This window comes from Equus przewalskii, chromosome 4, assembly GCF_037783145.1.
Source record: "Equus przewalskii isolate Varuska chromosome 4, EquPr2, whole genome shotgun sequence".
NCBI classification, from domain to species: Eukaryota; Metazoa; Chordata; class Mammalia; order Perissodactyla; family Equidae; genus Equus; species Equus przewalskii.
In genome coordinates this window covers 85,408,157-85,426,034 of record NC_091834.1, presented here as the reverse complement: position 1 = coordinate 85,426,034, position 17,878 = coordinate 85,408,157, and the positions used below count along the sequence as shown (strand labels likewise).

The 17,878-nt window shown below is 41.9% G+C and overlaps 1 long non-coding RNA gene across 2 annotated transcripts in view; it reads left to right on the top strand.

The window, feature by feature from the left end:
- Nucleotides 1-13,660, top strand: part of LOC103546453 (uncharacterized) — a 76,911-nt gene extending 63,251 nt beyond the window's left edge. Inside the window, exons 4-6 of one of the 2 annotated variants that reach the window (XR_011539575.1) lie at nucleotides 11,599-11,769; nucleotides 12,340-12,453; nucleotides 13,344-13,660. This is a non-coding gene — a long non-coding RNA (uncharacterized lncRNA). Of the gene's footprint in view, nucleotides 1-11,598; nucleotides 11,770-12,339; nucleotides 12,763-13,343 lie in introns of those variants that run through there. The other variant, XR_011539574.1, reaches the window with a different exon arrangement.
- Nucleotides 13,661-17,878: the final 4,218 nt, after the last annotated feature.

Here is a 17,878-nt window from a genome sequence, read left to right as displayed (position 1 = left end):
GAAGGTTGAGTAGGGACAAGGACAAACATTGTTCTGTGGACCAACTCTAGGATGTGGAATTCATTTCAGTATACAGTGAATTTTAAAAATTTGAAACTAAAATCAGAGCTAAGCAAATAAAGTGAAGTTGGCAGTGGTGGCATTATTCCAATAAATTTAGGGAAGTATTCAGTTTTATCTCAGCTGTGTGAATATTTCATGTTGAATGTATTCTTTGACTTAAATTATCCAGGTAATCCTTTGATTTTGCTAGTATGTGTATTATAAATAGAAAAATCACGAGCATGTTGTGTTTTGCATAATTATGATACATTCACACACTTTGTTGGAAAATGTTGAAAGAACAATCCTAGGCATCTCCTTTTACTCTGAGTCCTGCTTTTAGAAGTTTTCTCTGAGGTTTGTTCCTGGTAATAAACACTGTCCAAGTTCAGCGTCAGACTGCCCTGGTTCAAATTATGGCCCCACTATGTTTGAAACTTGACAAAAGCCAAGTTATCCCTATAATTTCGCTTTCCCACACTTGAAATCTGATGATTTCTTGTGCAGCAGAAAGAAAAGTGGAATTACTAAAGAAATGAGGCATGATTTTATCTGTGTAGCAGCCAATTTAAAATAATCATTGCTGGTATACATCATAAGGAGTTACAAACTTGTAAATACTTTTGAGATTGCAACATCAAAAAAGAAAGAATATGAAAGAAAAGAGAACTCTGTGACTCTTTCCTTACTTCCACCATGAAATTTGTTCTTGTTTCAAATGTGGGACGCCCATCATAATCTGTGGTCCTCATAAATGTCATCCATCTTGTTTATTTTGGTAAAAAGAAGGTAGAGAATTGTTGATACTGGGGCGAGCTGGTCCTTTTCTTTCAAGTTACTTTTAAAAATTATAGAATGTTTCAGATATACAAAGAAAGCGTAGGAATGTTACAGAGTTAAAGTGTTATGTAGCTATTAAAACGTTATGTGTATTCTTCCAGAAGCCTGTCCCTTTCTGCCTTACGGAGGTAACTATGCTGAATTTGATGTTTGTCATTCTCATGCATGTTTTTGTACTTTTACTAAATACAGATGTGTTCCTAAACATAAATAGAATTGTGGTACATGGGTTTTTTTAACTCTGCTAACAAATTTCTAAGTGTACACTACATTATTGATGACAGTAGGCACCGTGTCGTACAGCAGATCCCTAGAACGTTTTCCTCTTGCACAACTGAAACTTCACACACGGTGAACAGCAACTAACTCTTCCTTTCCCCTGACAACCCTCATTCTACTTGGAGCTTCTATGAGTTTGACTACTTTAGATGCCTCATATAAATAGAAATCATGCAGTTTTTGTCCTTCTGTGATTGGCTTATTTCACTTAACATAATGTCCTCAAAGTCCATCCATGTTGTCACATTTGACAGGATTTCTTTCTTTTTAGAGCTGATTAATATTCTTTTGTATGTATATACCACATTTTCTTTATCCATTCATCTGTCAATGGACATTTAGGCTGTTTCTACCTTTTAGCTATTGTGAATAATGCTGCAAGGAACGTGATAGTGCAAATATCTCTTTGAGATCCTAATTTCAGTTGTTTTGGGTAAATACCCAGAAGTGAAATTGCTGGATGATATGGTAGTTCTATTTTTAATGTTTTAAGGAACCTCCATACTGTTTTCCGTAGCAGCTGCACCATTATACATTCCCACCAACAGTGCACAAGGGTTCTGATTTCTTCATATCTTTGCCAACCCTTGTTTTTTGTTTTTTTGATAATAGCCATTTCAACAGGTGTGAGATGATATCTCTTTGTGGTTTTGATTTGCATTTCTCTGATGATTAGTGATGTTGAACATCTTTTCATATACCTGTCGACCATTTGTATGTCATCTTTGGAGAAATGTCTATTCAAGTCCTTTGCCCATTTTATAATCGTGTTGTTTATTTATTTATTTTTGCTATTGCATGTTAGGGGTCTTTATATTTTATGGATATTAGCCCCTTAAGAGGTTCACAAATATTTTCTCCAGTTCTGTAAGTTTCCTTTTCACTCTGTTGATTGTTTCCTTTGCTGTGGAAAAGCTTTTTGGGTTGATGTAGTCCCACTTTCTTATTTTTGCTTTTGTTGCAAGACGAATGTCATGATGCTTTTCCCCTGTATTTTCTTCTAGGAGTTTTATAGTTTCAGGTCTTAACGCTTAAGTCTTTAATCCATTTTGAGTTGACTTTTGTGTATGAGGTAAGATAGGGTCCAGTTTCATTCTTTCGCATGTGGATATTCAGTTTTCCCAGCATCATTTATTAAAGAGATTGTTCTTTCCCTTTTGTTCTTGGTGCCCTTATTGAAGACCGTGTATGTGTTGATTTATTTCTCGGCTTTCTCTTTGGTTCCATTGGTCTACACGTCTGTCTTTATGCCAGTACCAGTTTGAGAGGAATTAGCTTTAATACTTCTTGAAATATTTGATGGAATTCACCAGTGAAGCCATTGGTCCTGCACTTTTCTTTGTTGAAAGTTCTTGGTTACTGATGCAACCTCCTTCCTAGTTACACATCTGTTCAAATTTTCTATTTCTTCATGATTCAGTCTTGGTAGCTTGTATGTTTCTAGGAATTTTTCTGTTTCTTCTAGGTTATCCAATTTGTTGGTATATAATTGTTTATAGTAGTCTCTTATGATCCTTTTTGTTTCTGTGGCATCACTTCTTATTTCTCCTCTTTCATTTCTGATTTTATTTGTCTTTTTTTCTTAGTCTAGCTAAAAGTTTGTTAATTTTATCTTTTCAAAATCAACTCTTAGTTCTGTTGATTTTGTTTGTTTTTCTACTCTTTGTTTACTCTATTTTATTTCTGCTCTAACCTTATTATTCCTTACTTCTGCTAACTTTGGGCTTAGTTTGTTCTTTTTCTAGTTCCTTGAGATGTAAAGTTAGCTTGCTTATTTGGGGTCTGTCTTCTATTTTAATGTAGGGGTTTACCTCTGTAAACTTACCTTTGAGTATTGCTTTTGTTGCATCCCATAAGTTTTGGAATGTTACGTTTTTGTTTGTCTCAAGATATTTTCTAATTTCCCTTTTGATTTCTTCTATGACCTACTGGTTGTTCAAGAGTATATTGTTTAATTTCCACATGCTTGTGAATTTTTCAGTTTTCCTTCTGCTGTTAATTACCAGTTTTGTTCCACTGTGGTCAGAAAAGATACTTGGCTTGATTGCAGTTTTCTTAAATTTGTATGGTATATGTGTATGGTATTTTTGAGATTTAAAACAATATATAACTTGTATCAGTTGAAAGTGCAGTTCCAAGGAAAGCAGCCTCTGAGAAGGAGATTAACACGCAGGAAGTTTATTAAGGAGATAACAGGATTAACACCTGTGAGAGAGGGAAGTGGAATTGGGCAGAGAGAGAAATTGGGCTGCAGTGCAGTCACAAGAAAGGCCTCAGCTGATCCCAAAGGGAGCAGTGAAGATGGGATGGCCCTTCAGAGTTGTCCCGAGTTGGGGTGATGGACCAAGCATTTGTAGCCTCCCACTGACCAGCTATTGGATGCAGGCTGTCCCTGGGGAACGGGTGTGACTTTGACAAGACAACTCTTTTCAGCAGAGGGCTGTCAGCCTGCAGCACTCCAGTAGCTGGGGAATAAGCCTTTTAGTACTAAAGAAGGACTTAAGCCGTACGTCTCGGCCTTCACTATAGTGCATCTTGTATGCGTCATCAGAGCTCGCCTTTTTTGGCCCAATATTATGTTTTGGAGATTTATTCATCTTAATATTTGTAGCTGTAGTCACTCATTTTAATTATTTTATAGTATTATTCAGTTTTACAAGTGTCGCAATTTTTAAAAATATTTTCCTACCAACGAACATTTGTTTTGCAATTTTTCAATATTGAAGAAAATGTGGCTATAAGCACTTTTAATAAATCTCCTTAGTGCATGTACTTAGTTCATCTGGGGTACATGACCAGAAAATTCATGGGTCTTAGGATATGCACACCTTCATATTTAATAACTGTGGTGAAATTTCTTCCTTAAGTGGTTGTACTTTGCTCCGTATCCTCACAAAGGCTTGTCATTGGCAGACTTGAATTTTGACAATTTGATGGATATGAGATGATATATCATTGTAGTTTTAATTCGAATTTTGTTGATTACTAGTGAGATCAAGAATTTGTGTCTATTAACTCCTTGAGTTTCTTCTGTGATGTGTGTATTCCAGTCGTGTGCCCATTTTCCTATTGGTTTCTTTTTCCTATTAATTTGTACGCAATCTTTATATATTTTTCTCGCCCATTCTTTGTCGTCTGCATGTGTACAGTGATCTTCTCCGGGTTTGGGGCTCGACTGTGTGCTTTTTAAGTAGTGTCTTTTGTTGAGTGGCGTTTCTTTCATGTGTCTTTATTTCCTCCTGGTGTCTTGTTGTCTGTCTGGTGGGGTGAGTCTCCCGTTCCCGTTGTTGTTCTTTAAAATGGTCCCTACGTTTTGCCTTGCGCTTTTCCATATGCATTTTAGAATTACAGTCCGTGAAAAACTGTCCTTTGATTGAGTTCATGCATTAACTTTATAGATTAATACGAGGAGAATTGATACCGTTGCAGAATAGATGTTTCCTGTATATATTTTCTTTAATATCTATATTTAGGTCTTTTTACTGTACACATAGGTTTTATAACTTACCTTCTTACTAAATACTGACATCTTGCTTGTTAATAAATAAATTTCCTCATCAACAATTGAATAACTACGTAACCGTCCATTACTTGGCTAGAGAGTGATTTATTTAACCGTGCCCCTACTGACGTTTAGATTAACAATGATTTTCCTTGAACCCACATCTTTGCCATCACAAAACTATATATAAACATCCCATATGTTTTATTCTAGGTCTGCCAGGATATTTTATATAATTAAACATATATCTAGAATGTATCCAGGTGTAACATGTGAGAAAAATATCTGACTTGTTTTCTTCCCATATAGTTAGCCTGTTTTTGTCTACTTTGTCCTTTTGGTTTGACTTAATTTGCCTTTTTTTGTTTCACCATCAAGTAACCATCAACAGTGCCCATACATAGCAGGCACTCAATAAACACTTGAAAAAATGAATCAATTTTTAATATTTGTTTTATTTTCAATTGTGTTATTCTTTTCCATTGATAGATCTGTCTATTCTAGATTTCCAAAACCACGCTGTTTAATTATTAGAGCTGGTAGAAAAAGACCCCGTTCATCATCGTCATTACTATTATTGTTTTTTCAGATTTTTCTGGGCTATTTCTGCATCATTTTTCTTTCAGATGAACTTTAAATAATTGGTGACTTTTCCGCTACAACCGTTATAATTTTGATTGGCAGTGTGTTAGTTTTCTGAAAAAATTTAAAGGCATTTATATTTTCATTTTCTGGCCTAATGAGCACTGCATATTCATCTTATTTATAAATTCTGGAACTTTTTGGTTAGGGAAGATAAATCCCCAGATTTCTTTTTCGATTAAAATTCAGGGCAATTAAAGAAACGCATTGCAGCAAACAGAGCTGCGCCACGTGCTTATTCTGTAAAGACAAAATGTTTTTCTCTCTGGAGCAGTGCTTCAAAGGCGTTGCCTCCTTCTTACAAATCCTGGCTCTCATAGTACCACGTGTTCCCTGACTGGACGGACTCTTGAAGATAGATAATAAATTTGTGTGCTCTTCCGTCAGAGAAGTGTTTTTTTATATGGTCCTTCTCCCACAGATCCTTAAAGGAATTCTGTGGCCTTTCTTCATCTCTGATTTACCTTTTGATGCTAAGGAAATAGGATACAATCCTGTGGGGTATCTGGGGAAGTCTGCGTCCCTCTTGTTCACACCTGCTTGGATCCTGGCGGTGGTCTTTGTAAGTGAAGTCTGAAGGCTGGATTGTCATGCGTTTTCACAGAGCGCTGATGGCTCCAGGCCAACCTGTTTAGCCTTTGTCTTTTTCTTGCATAAAATTGCCTATTTTTCACTTCAAATGGGGGTGTTAGGCGCTTCAGAGATGTTTGTTCTTGTCACATGCACGCCATCTGTGGTCTCCTGGCATCTTAGATAGGTTCCCAAATTGGCCTAAGTGTCTGTTGGTCAGCGTACAGAACGGTCAGGATCCTAGCCTGTGTTTGCCGGTGTCGCCAATGCTGCAGCAACACCTGAGGTCCCATCCATCGGTGCTGTGGACTCAGTTTTTAAAAGTTTAAATAAACTCTTCATTTAGAATGATTTGAGATTTGAAGGAAACTTGTCAGTATAGTAGAGAGAGTTCCCATATGTCCCTCATCCAGTTACCCCACATGCTCTTACATTATTATGTTACATTTGTCACAACTAACGAACAAACATTGGTATATTACTGTTAACTAAAATCCACACTTGATTCCGATTTCACTAGTTTTTCTCTAACGTCCTTTTTTTGTTCCAAGATCCACCCAGGATATCGCATTACATTTTGTTATCATGTCTCCTTAATTTCCTTGTTTTTGATGACGTTGTCAGTTTTGAGGAATACTGGCCAGATATTTTGCAGAATGTCCCTCTGTTTGGATTCTTCTCATGCTTTTCTGGTTCTTAAGCTGGGGTGAGGGGGTTTTGAGAGGAAGACCACAGAAGTGAGTGACACTGTCAGCACTTGGTACGAAGGGAACATGCTCTCATCATGGCTGTTCCCTGACGATGCTGACCTCGCTCACCTGGCCAGGACAGGGGCTCCCTTTCTCCACTGTCCATTTATTTCTCCCCCTTCCCACACTCAGCTCTTTGGAAGCAAGTTGCTAAGCACAGGGTCGGCTCAATTTAAGAGTTTTGTTAATTGTCTTATCTATCTGTACCCTGTTATATTTAGACCATGCCTGTGTTTTCTTTTTTTTTTTGTATTCCGAATGTGTATATTTTGTGTTTAAAGCCTTAAGAAACAGAAATTGCCTAGGCCTGAGAAGGATTTGCAGTAGTTAGTAGCTGTGTTGAATCTTTCTTGCAGTCCTCACGTGTTCGGTTTACTGGTTTTGTGTTAACGTCTTCCTACCTTGTCCACTGCATCCCTGTACCACGTGGGCGCCCTGTTCTGCTCATATGGTGTACAGCTTGCACTTCATTCTTCGAGCATAAGGAAGCCTCACTTCTCTCTTACTGTTGGGGGAGAAGTTTAGCATAAGAATATTTTATCCGTCCTGAAGCTTATCTAGTAAACACCAAAATATATTTATTCTAATTAAGTTAATGATAATCTTTCTGTGTGTAAAATTGTCTTAAAGATTCATGAGTTTTACTTCTGACACCTATTCTGACATCATAACGGGTTAACCTACCACACACCTCTGTTATGTGTAAAGCTGCTGAACTTCAGGAGTCCAGATCACAGATGGCTTGTTGTTTTGTTGTTTGTGGGGCGAAATTCTCAATGAATTTGATTTTTTTTTTGTCTGAATACTCTTTTGCACTCAACTCAAATGACTCCACATTTTCACTTCGAGTCCATTTCCAAATAAGAATGAAAGAGGAATAATAGACTGTTGTTTTAGCATATAATAGGAACGTTCTTGAACTGATATATGTTATGTTTTTGTTCATTGAAGCATCATTGTCTGTGTTCTGGGGAACTTAACTGTTTCAAAAAACCTTGTGATAAACTCTATGATGCTGAAAATGACCAAATTTCCAAGATTTCATTTCATCCATAGGTGCAGAATGTTTCGTCAAGGCGGACTGATTAACGTATATTCTCAGAACATTAGAGCTTCATGTTCCTTCTTCTTGTAAACTTACTTAAGAAATTGTTTTGAGTGTGTTAGAGTATTTTTTGCCTTTAAAGTCAGTCTTAGAATCCAGTACTAGGGGAAAAAGTTCAAAAAATATATTTTAAGAAAAGGACTTCTGCTCACTTTCCTGGTCACTTGGTATGACAACTCAGAAACAGAAGAATGTTTTTAATCAACCACAGGGGAAATCCTTTCCCTGGCCCCTCGATTCTACTTTCAGTCAGTCGAAAGATTGTTAAATTCGTGTGGGGGATTCCCACGTGTTCTATAATAAGTCTCTGTCAGAGTTTTCACATGTGCGTAGAATGTAGGGTACTGCTGCACAGGTTTTGTGTCTCGGTTGTGCGAGGGCTGCTCCGTGTACCGTTACTTTGTTGTGTTATTAGTCATTCTTTCTTCTAAGTATGGATGTGCAAGAATGAGAAAGGCTGAGCATTATAAAACGAAATACAAGGAACTCATCAACTTGTTCTCAGGTAGGTTAAATATAAGATCTTTGGAAAGATGCTGGCTCTTTTTTCTGCAGTGAGTGAAGAAAATTCTACAGAGCTCTGGGTGCGGGAGTCCCCATTCGTTCCATCTCCCGCACTGACTGTGCCCTTTCTGCGCACTGACTGTGCCCTCTCTCAGAGCCCAGGCTCCCCGGGCCGCCATTCTCAGGGTCAGGCCGATTTTTACTGCTCACATCTGGCACGTATGCTTCCTGCAGTCACTGTTCAGGTCAGATCCTAAGGTCTTGAAGTCATCTTCAAAAAGATGATAAATGTTGAGCCAGTTTTGGGAGAACATAGCGGGATGCAGAGTCGTGACATCTTGTGTGTAATCGGTAGACTATGAGAAAGTCAGTCAAAAAATGTCTGTGTGGACCACCTGTGCTGGGCCCTGTACTTTCCTGAGCTTGCGGGAGAGAACACCATGGCTTCTGTAGGGACGGGGTTGTATTTACGTTCCTGTCCCCCCAGGAACGTTTGGAAAACCCCCACGGTGGACAGGAGCCTGCCATCACCTCTGCCACTCTGCAAGACACTTGAGAAGTTTAGTACCGAATGGAAGTTTGCTTAAATGAGAGGAAAACTTGGAGCTGGTGCACAGAAGGCAGAGTCCCCCCTGGGTGTCCTCTGCCTTGTCCTCCAGCATCGCTTTAGAGATGGGAAAGATCAGAGTAAACGGGGGCCACTGAGGCTCTTCCTCTGAGGCGTTTAGAAGTCTTCCCACCTCCATTCACGAGCCAACAAACAATAAAAAAGAGTTTCCCCTGAATTTTCCTGGTTCATCCTCAAGCCTTTCCATCCCCAAAACTTACCGAACGTATTTTCATGAAAATGTTTTTATTCTTGTGCCAGGAAGATTTGGATCTGTAAGGCTGCTTTCAAATTGTTATCTGTCTTTTATTTCTCCCTTTTAAATTTTGCTTCTCCTCTAAAATCCCCTGTATTTTTCTTCTGGCTGTAAAATTGCAGGAAATTTTACGTTAACCTCCTACCCCCACCGCCTATCTGCTTTTCAGTGGACTTGAGTCGGTCACGTGAGGACCTGCTCTTTGCCGGTCTGCAGGGGGCGCTGCATGGGCTCCGGGTCCCCCTCAGGACCAGACCTCATCTCAGGGATGGGTTCTAAGCTGCACAGTGATTACCTCTTTCAGTACATTTTTTTTTTCGGCTTTGTCTCTCTCCTTAACACTCAGATGCAGGAACACCAATCTTATCATCAAGTTATCTCAGCTGATATTTGACTTGGTCCAAACTTACAGCATCTACAAGTGGGTTGCACAAGGGGATGCATGCTTTTGCCTGGAAGGTTGACTCCTGCCCTAGGCTGTTAACATTCTTTCATTCAACAGACATTTATTACGTGCTCATTGTGAGCCAGGCTCTTGATAAGGTGAGGGTGCAGAAATAAAAAGGCCCAGTGCTGTCTTCAGTAAGCTTCCAGTGTAGTGAGAGAAACAAGTGCGCTGTGGGAACAGCCCTGATTATGGAAGCACCTGGCAGGGCCTGCAGTCCAGACACTCAAGGCAAATCACTCTGGAGGAAAGAACCTAAGACCTAGGTTTGGGAGGATGGATACACGTAAACTGAGAGAAGATGGAGGTTGGGATAAGCGGGGTTTGGGGGGAGACAGAGAGCCAGGGGAAATGTCAGGCTCTCGGGGTGCACCTGGGGGAGTTTGCTGTGTATTCAAAGGCCTAAAGAGGCTCGAGACCAAGGAGCGTGCTAGAAACTGCAAGGCGTTCGGACCTGCATGAGGTTAGGGTTTGTTAAAAAAAACTTCTCGGTTTAGTTATGAGCACGTGCCTACGTTTTATTAGTTTTACAGCACAAGAGAAGAGGCCCCTGGTGGGTGCATTCAAAGGTTCGCTCTTGTAGGGTCATGTTACAGGAAGAAAGAATGATTAAATCATCATTGAAAAGAACGTCCAGCTAAAATCTTCAGCCTCTGATACTTGACAGTAATGGGGTGAAGGGTGAAGGCAATGATTTCTCCGGAACAAGCTTTAATCTTCTTAAAGTTCGTTAGAAAATTGCATCAGAAAAATGCATTTTATCTGGAAGGCTGTTGATTTCTTCCCACTAGGATGTTGTGAATTATAGAATCAGCAACATGGTTCTGTTCCAGACCAGATTTGGGGCAGTTTTTCTTTTATAGGTTCCAGGTCACGATGGCGCGCAGTCGAATTTTCAGCGATCTGTGGTGAAGAGCTTTGTAAGCCAAGCTAGGAGTTTGGATTTTTATCCTGAGGGCAGAAGGGAGCCACTGAGGGAATTTTAAACCCCAGCCATCAGTGCGGGGAGTGGACTAGCTCCTGTGTGAGGCTGGAACAGCAGGGAGAGAAGTTCGCAGAATATTTTAATTATCCAGGGAAAAAATAATGAGGGCCTTGAGTTCAGGTCTGCCTCTTCCTTCGCCCCCCTCCTCCCCAGACCCCTCCACCTGGAGCGCCTCTGGTGGATGCTGCTTTTCCCCCAGAAGAGTCAGTTTTGACTTTTCAAATTTAAGGGGTGATTGTTGTTACCACAATAAAAGAAATGGTGATGATGTTAAGATGATGATGAAAAGGTGTTAGCAGAAGCCGCTGGTTCTGAAATAAGGGCTCAGAGAAAGGGTCAAGGTCCTTCGGTGGGCTTCCTGGGCCTCCAGCCCCGGCCCAGGCGCCACTGCCCCTCCTCCCCAGGCCTGGTCCCATCTCTCTCCTGAGGCACCAGAAGCATTTTCAGAACCGTGTATCTTCTGGCCTCAGCCTTGGCCTTGAGGCTGTTCTCAGTATTCCTGCTCTGATTTGCTGTAATTACATAAGATTCTGCTCTTCCTCAGAAGTCTGTGGGCTGAACCCACTTCAGCCTCCGTCAGAGCATCTGCTGTGGTGAAAATAGAACCTTCAGAGATGCCTTTGCCCCAAGTTGCATACCTGTTGGCATGTGGTGATCTGTGCCGTGTTTTCTTGTCACTGTTGAACGATGTCGTGGTGTCATTCTGGACAGAGGTGTAGCCAGGTTGCAGGAAACGTCAGGGAATCTGACTTCAGGGTACGTCTCTACTGGTTTGGGGTGGGGGGGGCAGGTCACACCTCTCTGACTGTATTCTCCTTTGGAGTATCCATGGTCTAACTGTTCCAATGTCTTCTCTCTTCTCTTTTATTACAGTGTTTAATCATTGTCATGTCAACATATTGCCGTGAAAATAACACTCCCCAATTACCTGATATAGATAGGGCATATTTGAGAATTTGCATTTCTCTTCTAAACTTGATGCAAACAGGGGCTGTCCTTCACTTATTCTTGTTAGAAACCTATATTCAAAATAAATAATTATTCTCCTTTTGCTTTTTTAAATATCATTCAGGTTGCAAAAATATCTGCCTCTAAGAAGTCAGGAGGACCGACTTTGTGGGAGCAGAGATAGTGAGTCAAAGCTGCAGGCTTGGAGAGGAGCGTTCGTTTGAGCCTCTTCGCTCAGTCGGGAGATTTCCTAGGCAACCATTTATGTGGTCGTTAAAGGATGGGGAACTCAGAGGTATGCACTTGGAAATTTTAATCCTCAGATGCAATCCCTATCAGATCGAGACCTCAGTTTTCATTTTTTCGTTTAAAATAAGTAAATTAAAAAGCTTAACACTTATATGGGAAAAATCACTATTATTAAGACGTGTGTGCATTGCGCTTTATCCTTCTCTCTTTAACACGCTCTGATGAGAATGTTTATATGTATTTGTGCTGGCTTATTTGGGAAAGCGGAAGAGAGTTACTGCTTGAGGTGGTTTTGTTTAGCTGTGAAGTTATTGGAAAAGCAGGTAATCTTTGCACGTGCCTGTATCTGAGTTGGTTATCATTGGTAGAATTTCCAGCATGTGGGAAAGAGAAGTTTATTAATCGTTCGTTTCTTCTTTGAGTGTTTATGCTTGAGTTTGTCTTTGTCCCAGTGCTTTGGTGGTGTCAGTCTGCCTTAGGTTGCACTGAAACGGACTGCTCTGGGGCTTGAGGGGAAGTGTGGAACAGCAGTCAGTGAATCGGAATCGAGGGGTAGACACCCCTTGATCTGCTGAAGACTTTCTGCTGACCCTTCCCTCTCATCCATTTGCTCTAGGTCTCTTGGATGGCTGGAAGGATATGGGAAACGTTTCTCTTCCTCTGTGACCCACTAACACTCCCAGACGTTCTGTAGCACGGACTTCGATTACATTCTATTTCAATGAATAAGGTGGCTTTTTTCATGCACCAGTGAAAGAGGAAAGTCCTACAGGTTATGTGACAGATTCATTTTCGCTAGTGTTAGCAATAATCTGAAAAGAACCAAAATATTAAAATATTGGCAGTGCTGATTTTAAATAGGGTTATGTTATGATCCTGGCTCAGGTGTTGTGTGGAACTGTTAAACGTAAGATGAAATATAGAAAATGGCCTTTCTCTCCCAGAGACTGAGAGGGCCCGCCCCTGACCCTGAGCACCTGTGGGCGTTATACGAACGTTTGGAGCTTCTGGCCTCAATAAAGCAAATTTTTTCTTTGGATGCTCCTGTTGATTCCCTTCTACCACCAACGACTGTGAGACTCTCCTGCTTTAGAGATGTGGTGGCTTAAGTTAGGAGAACTTTGTTGTTACGGTTTTTCCCTCTTCCCTAGGTTCCTAGATCTGTGCAAGAAATTGTGGTGGCAAATCCTGGTCCAGAGCCAGGACTTGGCACTCTCTTTTTTCCTCTATAGCAAAGGTGAAAATTTTCTGATTCTTGGAGTGAAAATGCATGGAAGTGTATTTAATTCTTACGAAGTCCATTTTGACAGTGACTCTTCAGTGGTATTGACGATGCGCTTCTACCCTTAATTTGAATTTGTTTCATTTAATTACATATTTGAAATACCAGACTGTAGTTTATGAACTACCTTAAGTTATTTTTAAACAAGGTGGGTTACAAATAAGGTAATGCTTAGATTTGTTCTTTATAATATCTGCATTTTCACTTTTTTGTGTGAGATAAAAACTGACTTGTTGATCGATTCATGCATTCATTCACTGAATGTCTCCTGTTTGCAATCACTGTACTAGGCACTATGCTTTGGGGATAGAGATTAAGACCTAGTCTCTATTTTAAAGGTGCTGACAAGTCCAAAAGGAGAGACATGCAAATAAGTACTGTTAAAGCGCCTCTGAACAGTCCCTTGGAGGAGAAGAGCCATGAAATAGTTCTTTAGTAACGTCAAAGGCTGCGTCATAAATGAGTTCATCTTTGAACCTGTGACAAAATGTCGGAAGATGGAAAGATTGTAAACATATACCAGATGCCCACATCTTCAATATAAGTGACGTGGAAATGGATTTCCAATTTGGAGGCAAACCTTTGTTTCTAATTGGTATAAGACCTGATAAAACTTGACATTTAAAAAAGTCTAATAGAAATATTAATTTGCTTATACTCTGTCAGGATGTGGGTAAATGTGTGACCCCTTTGAACGTTCTAATACGGATTTCCCAATTGCTGAAGGTTTTATCCTAGGTAGCCTGTAGTAACCTTTAAAAATAGTTTACTAGGGGCCGGCCCCGTGGCCAAGTGGCTAAGTTTGTGTGTGCCGCTTCACTGGCCCAGGGTTTCGCCTGCTTGGGTCCTGGGCGCAGACATGTCACCACTCATCAAGCCATGCTGAGGTGGTGTCCCACATGCCACAACTACAAGGACCCACAACTGGAATATACAACTATGTACTGGGGGGGCTTTGGGGAGAAGGAAAAAAAAAGGAAATAGTTTACTAGTATTTATTTTTGCAAGGGAAAGATTGATTTCTTTAGAATTAAATATTGGCAGGAACTACCTGATTCGGTAGATTAGTTTTATCATTACAAAGATAGAAAATTATTCCGAAGGTGGGGCTGGTGGTGCCCATGCTGGGCACGGCTGCACTAGATCTTTCTTCTCCACCTTCCTGTAACAAACAACCCGTGCTCTTTTGGGCATCAGCCATGTGCATAGCCATCCTTCTACCCACTTTGTGACCATTATCTGCTGGCTTTCTCATTACCCTCACTCACCATTGATGACTGCCTCATTGTTCTCCACCAGCCCCACCTTCATTGGATGACCCATGTATTTCCCTGACTACATGGATTTTGGGGCTCGTATCACCAGCAATCTTCTCCCCAACTTGCTATAGCTCCCCCCCCCGATCTGCTCCTGGCTCAGGTCAGTAAATCAGAAATTCCCTGTCTGACCACACTGTCCTGTCCATCCACCTTGTCCCACAGAGTCCCACCTCTCCTTTGATCTCACTGCGACCTCTAGTCTACTGACTCCTTTGCTCTGTACCTTTCTGTTTTTATTCCCCTCCTGATCCAACGTAGCAGCCGTGGTCCAGGTTTTAAATCACTCTCTTTCCCTACGCTTCTTGATGGTTTTGTCCTTTGGCTTGCACCTGGGCTACTGCGCAATGCTGGAGAAAGTCATCCAGCTGGGCAGATGGGTGCCTGTTGGCATAAATTCAGGTGCACCCAGCACTGCACAGCACTTGCGCCATGTTATTCTGGTTCGCTGTCATCCTGATTCTTCATGGTGACCCTTGCTACACTAGCCCACTCTCGGAACTTAGGCTGCTTCTCCTTCCCCCTTCCTCTTGTCAGATGATACTCTCCTGCCAGTAGTGTCCTCTATCACACCTACCACTGAGCTTTCTCTGTCCCTTGGCATCCATGACCTGATGACCTCCTGGTCTTTTTTCTACCTTTTGGACTGTGTTAGTCATCTTTGTTGGTTTCATCTCCGTCAAACTGACTTCTGTCAAAGGGCAAGTACAGATGTCTGTTTTCTCTTTTAAGTACAGCAGAACATTTTTGTGCTTCTGTCCTTTGCCTTCTGCTGGAGGAATATTGGAATGTATTGTAGAGTGCAGGCCCCTGACTCTCCTGCTGTGTGTATGAGTCCTTGCGGGGGCCATGGGACTTCACTCTGTGCTCTTTATGCCAAGCCATATGCAGTAACCGTCTCCCTGGGCTGCTGGATAGTTCTACACTCTGCTGAAAGAGTCCCTGAGGGTTTACTCTGCGTCTGTGCGGGGGAAAGTTTGATCGGCATCTTTCAGATTAGAAATGGGCAGGAATTTCCCGGGTAGATCGGTTTTATTATTACAGTGTTCTAAAAGTGTTGTCTTCAGCGGGGCTCGCCAGTGCCTTTGCAGATTATTGAGGTGCAGTGAGGTGAGAGTCTGGGCCCCCTCTTCGTCCAAGTAAACCTCAGATCTGTGCAGTTCTACAGCTCCGTGTGTGGATTCTCTGACCCGCTGTTGGGGGCTTGCTGCCCGCTTTCCTGTTGCGCTGGTGAATGCTGCCACCCCGCCTGCTGCCTCTGCGCAGCACCTTACTCCTCGCATCTTTTTTTCCATCTTCTTTTGTCTCATCTCTTTGGTTGGCTTCCACATAGAAATATGAACATTTAGTAGACAGTATCCATTGATTTGTTAGTTATTTAGTTCCAGAGCTGGGCATTTGGGGATGCAAAGATTATGAGAATGACACAGCACTGCCCTCCTGGTGATCAGAAGGGAGGAACATCTAAATGTGTAACTCCAGTATATTATAATAAAGTTTTTGCTGAGCATTTTACTTACATAATTTCCTATAATCTTAAAAAATAAACCCTGTAAGATTGCTGCTACTATCCTTATTGTACGGAGGAGGAAACCGAGGCTCCAAGGAAGTGAAATCATTTGCTCAGGGTCGCTTAAAGAGCAAGCTCACACAGTGGGAATACTGTCTGAGTTTGGGTTGCAAAGCTCCTGCTCTTAGCTACTGTGAATACAGTTTTTCTCCTCTCCTGCATTGCCTCTTTGAAAGGGTCGGCCATAAGCAGTAGAATTCAAGATATAATAATGCAGCATTTACATACTGACTATTACCTTTAAGTTTATCGTGAGGAGTTGGAGAACTAACCAGCTAACAGGCCTGTGTGCTGGTATTTTATTCCTGCACTGGTTTCAGTATGACTGATGGATGGCAGGATCCTCACTCTGTTTGAACATTGTACTGCCTTTATTCAGTTAAGAGGGCATTTGTTATCACTATGATTCTCATATGCAACGTATTCCCACCAAAATATTTTATTTGCCCCTCTGTTACCTTCTTAAGAGCCAGCTTCAAACTTATGCCTTAAAATACTTCACGGCTTTGAAATTAAGTGCCTTACGTCAGAGAGGGAAAAAAAGATAAGGTTATCTATCATAGAGGGTATAGGAACGACTTCATAGATCCCTGAAGATAATAATTTAATTGTAATAGTCCAGTTCAACCATTACACTTGGCTGGAAACTAGCACCTCTTCCTTCGGAGGAACCTGAGCTGCCTGTGTCCTGGCTGGGCCTGGAATGCTGCTGTGGACCAGGCTCCACTTCTCTTTGGATTTCCTGTGTTCTGATCCCAGTAGTTCCTGCCCTCTCTCCCACTTCGACTCCTTTTGTTTTTATTGTTCACTCTAGACAAGCAGTTCACAGATTATCCTGAGAGACTGTTGTGTGAGAACTGTTTGTTAATTTATTCAGTAAATATTCATTGACCTTGACTGCGAGCCAGCACCATGCTGAGGGCTGGGGATCAAATAGGGCACAAAACAGCCCCTCTGCCCACTGTGAGCCTTGCTCTGGGGTGGGAGGCGCCCAATATACCAAGAAACACGAGATACGGTGCCCGGTGATGGTAAATGATGTGAGGAAAGGTCAGAATGAGTAAGGGGACAGGGAGAGCTCAGCGTGGAAGGGCCTGCTGCTGGTTTAGCTGAGTCATCAGATCTTTTGAGGAGGTGACATTTAACCCAAGACCTGAGTGTCTTGGTCAGTTTGGGCTGCCGTAACAAAAATACTGTAGACTGGGCGGCTTAACAACAGACATTTCTTTCTCACCGTTCCGGAGGCTGGAAGTCTGACATCAGGATGCCAGCCTGGGCCGGCTCTTGGCGAGGGCTCTCTTCCTCCCTTCAGATGGCTGCCTTCTTGCTGTGTCCTCACGTGGCAGAGAGAGAGATCGTTTCTCTTGTGTTTCTTCTTATACGGGCACTGATCTCAATCAGGAGGGCTCCACCCTCGTGACCTAATCACGTCCCAAAGGCCCCACCTCCAAATACCAACACCTTGGGGGTTACGGCTTCAAAATCTAATTTCTGGGGGACACAAACATTCCGTCCATAGCCCTGAGTGAAGTGAGGAAGAGCATTCCAGGCACAGGGCATTGCAAGTTCAAAGGCCCTGAGATGAGACTGTGCTTGGCAAGTCAGAGCAACAGCTCTGTCAGCCCCGGCGTCGTGGCTGGAGGAGAATGGGCCACAAAGGGAAGAGCGTTGGGAAATGAAGTTGGAGAGGTACAGGGGGCCAGTCCGTGTAAGGCCAGGGAGGCTGTGATGGGCAGTTTAGGTGTGATTCCCAGGGGCATGGGGAGCCTTCCTGAACAGGGAAAGGTGTGTTAGGACTTTCAATTTTAAAACATCACTTTGGATGCTATGGGGCTGGGATGTTGGGGCCAAGAGTGGAAGCAGGATGTGGTCTAGAAGAGGTGATGGTGGCCTTTGGGAGGTAATTAGGTTTGGGTGAGGTCATGAGAGAGGGGTCCTCATGATGGGATTAGTGTCCTTGTGAGAAGAGGAAGAGAGGCTAGACCTC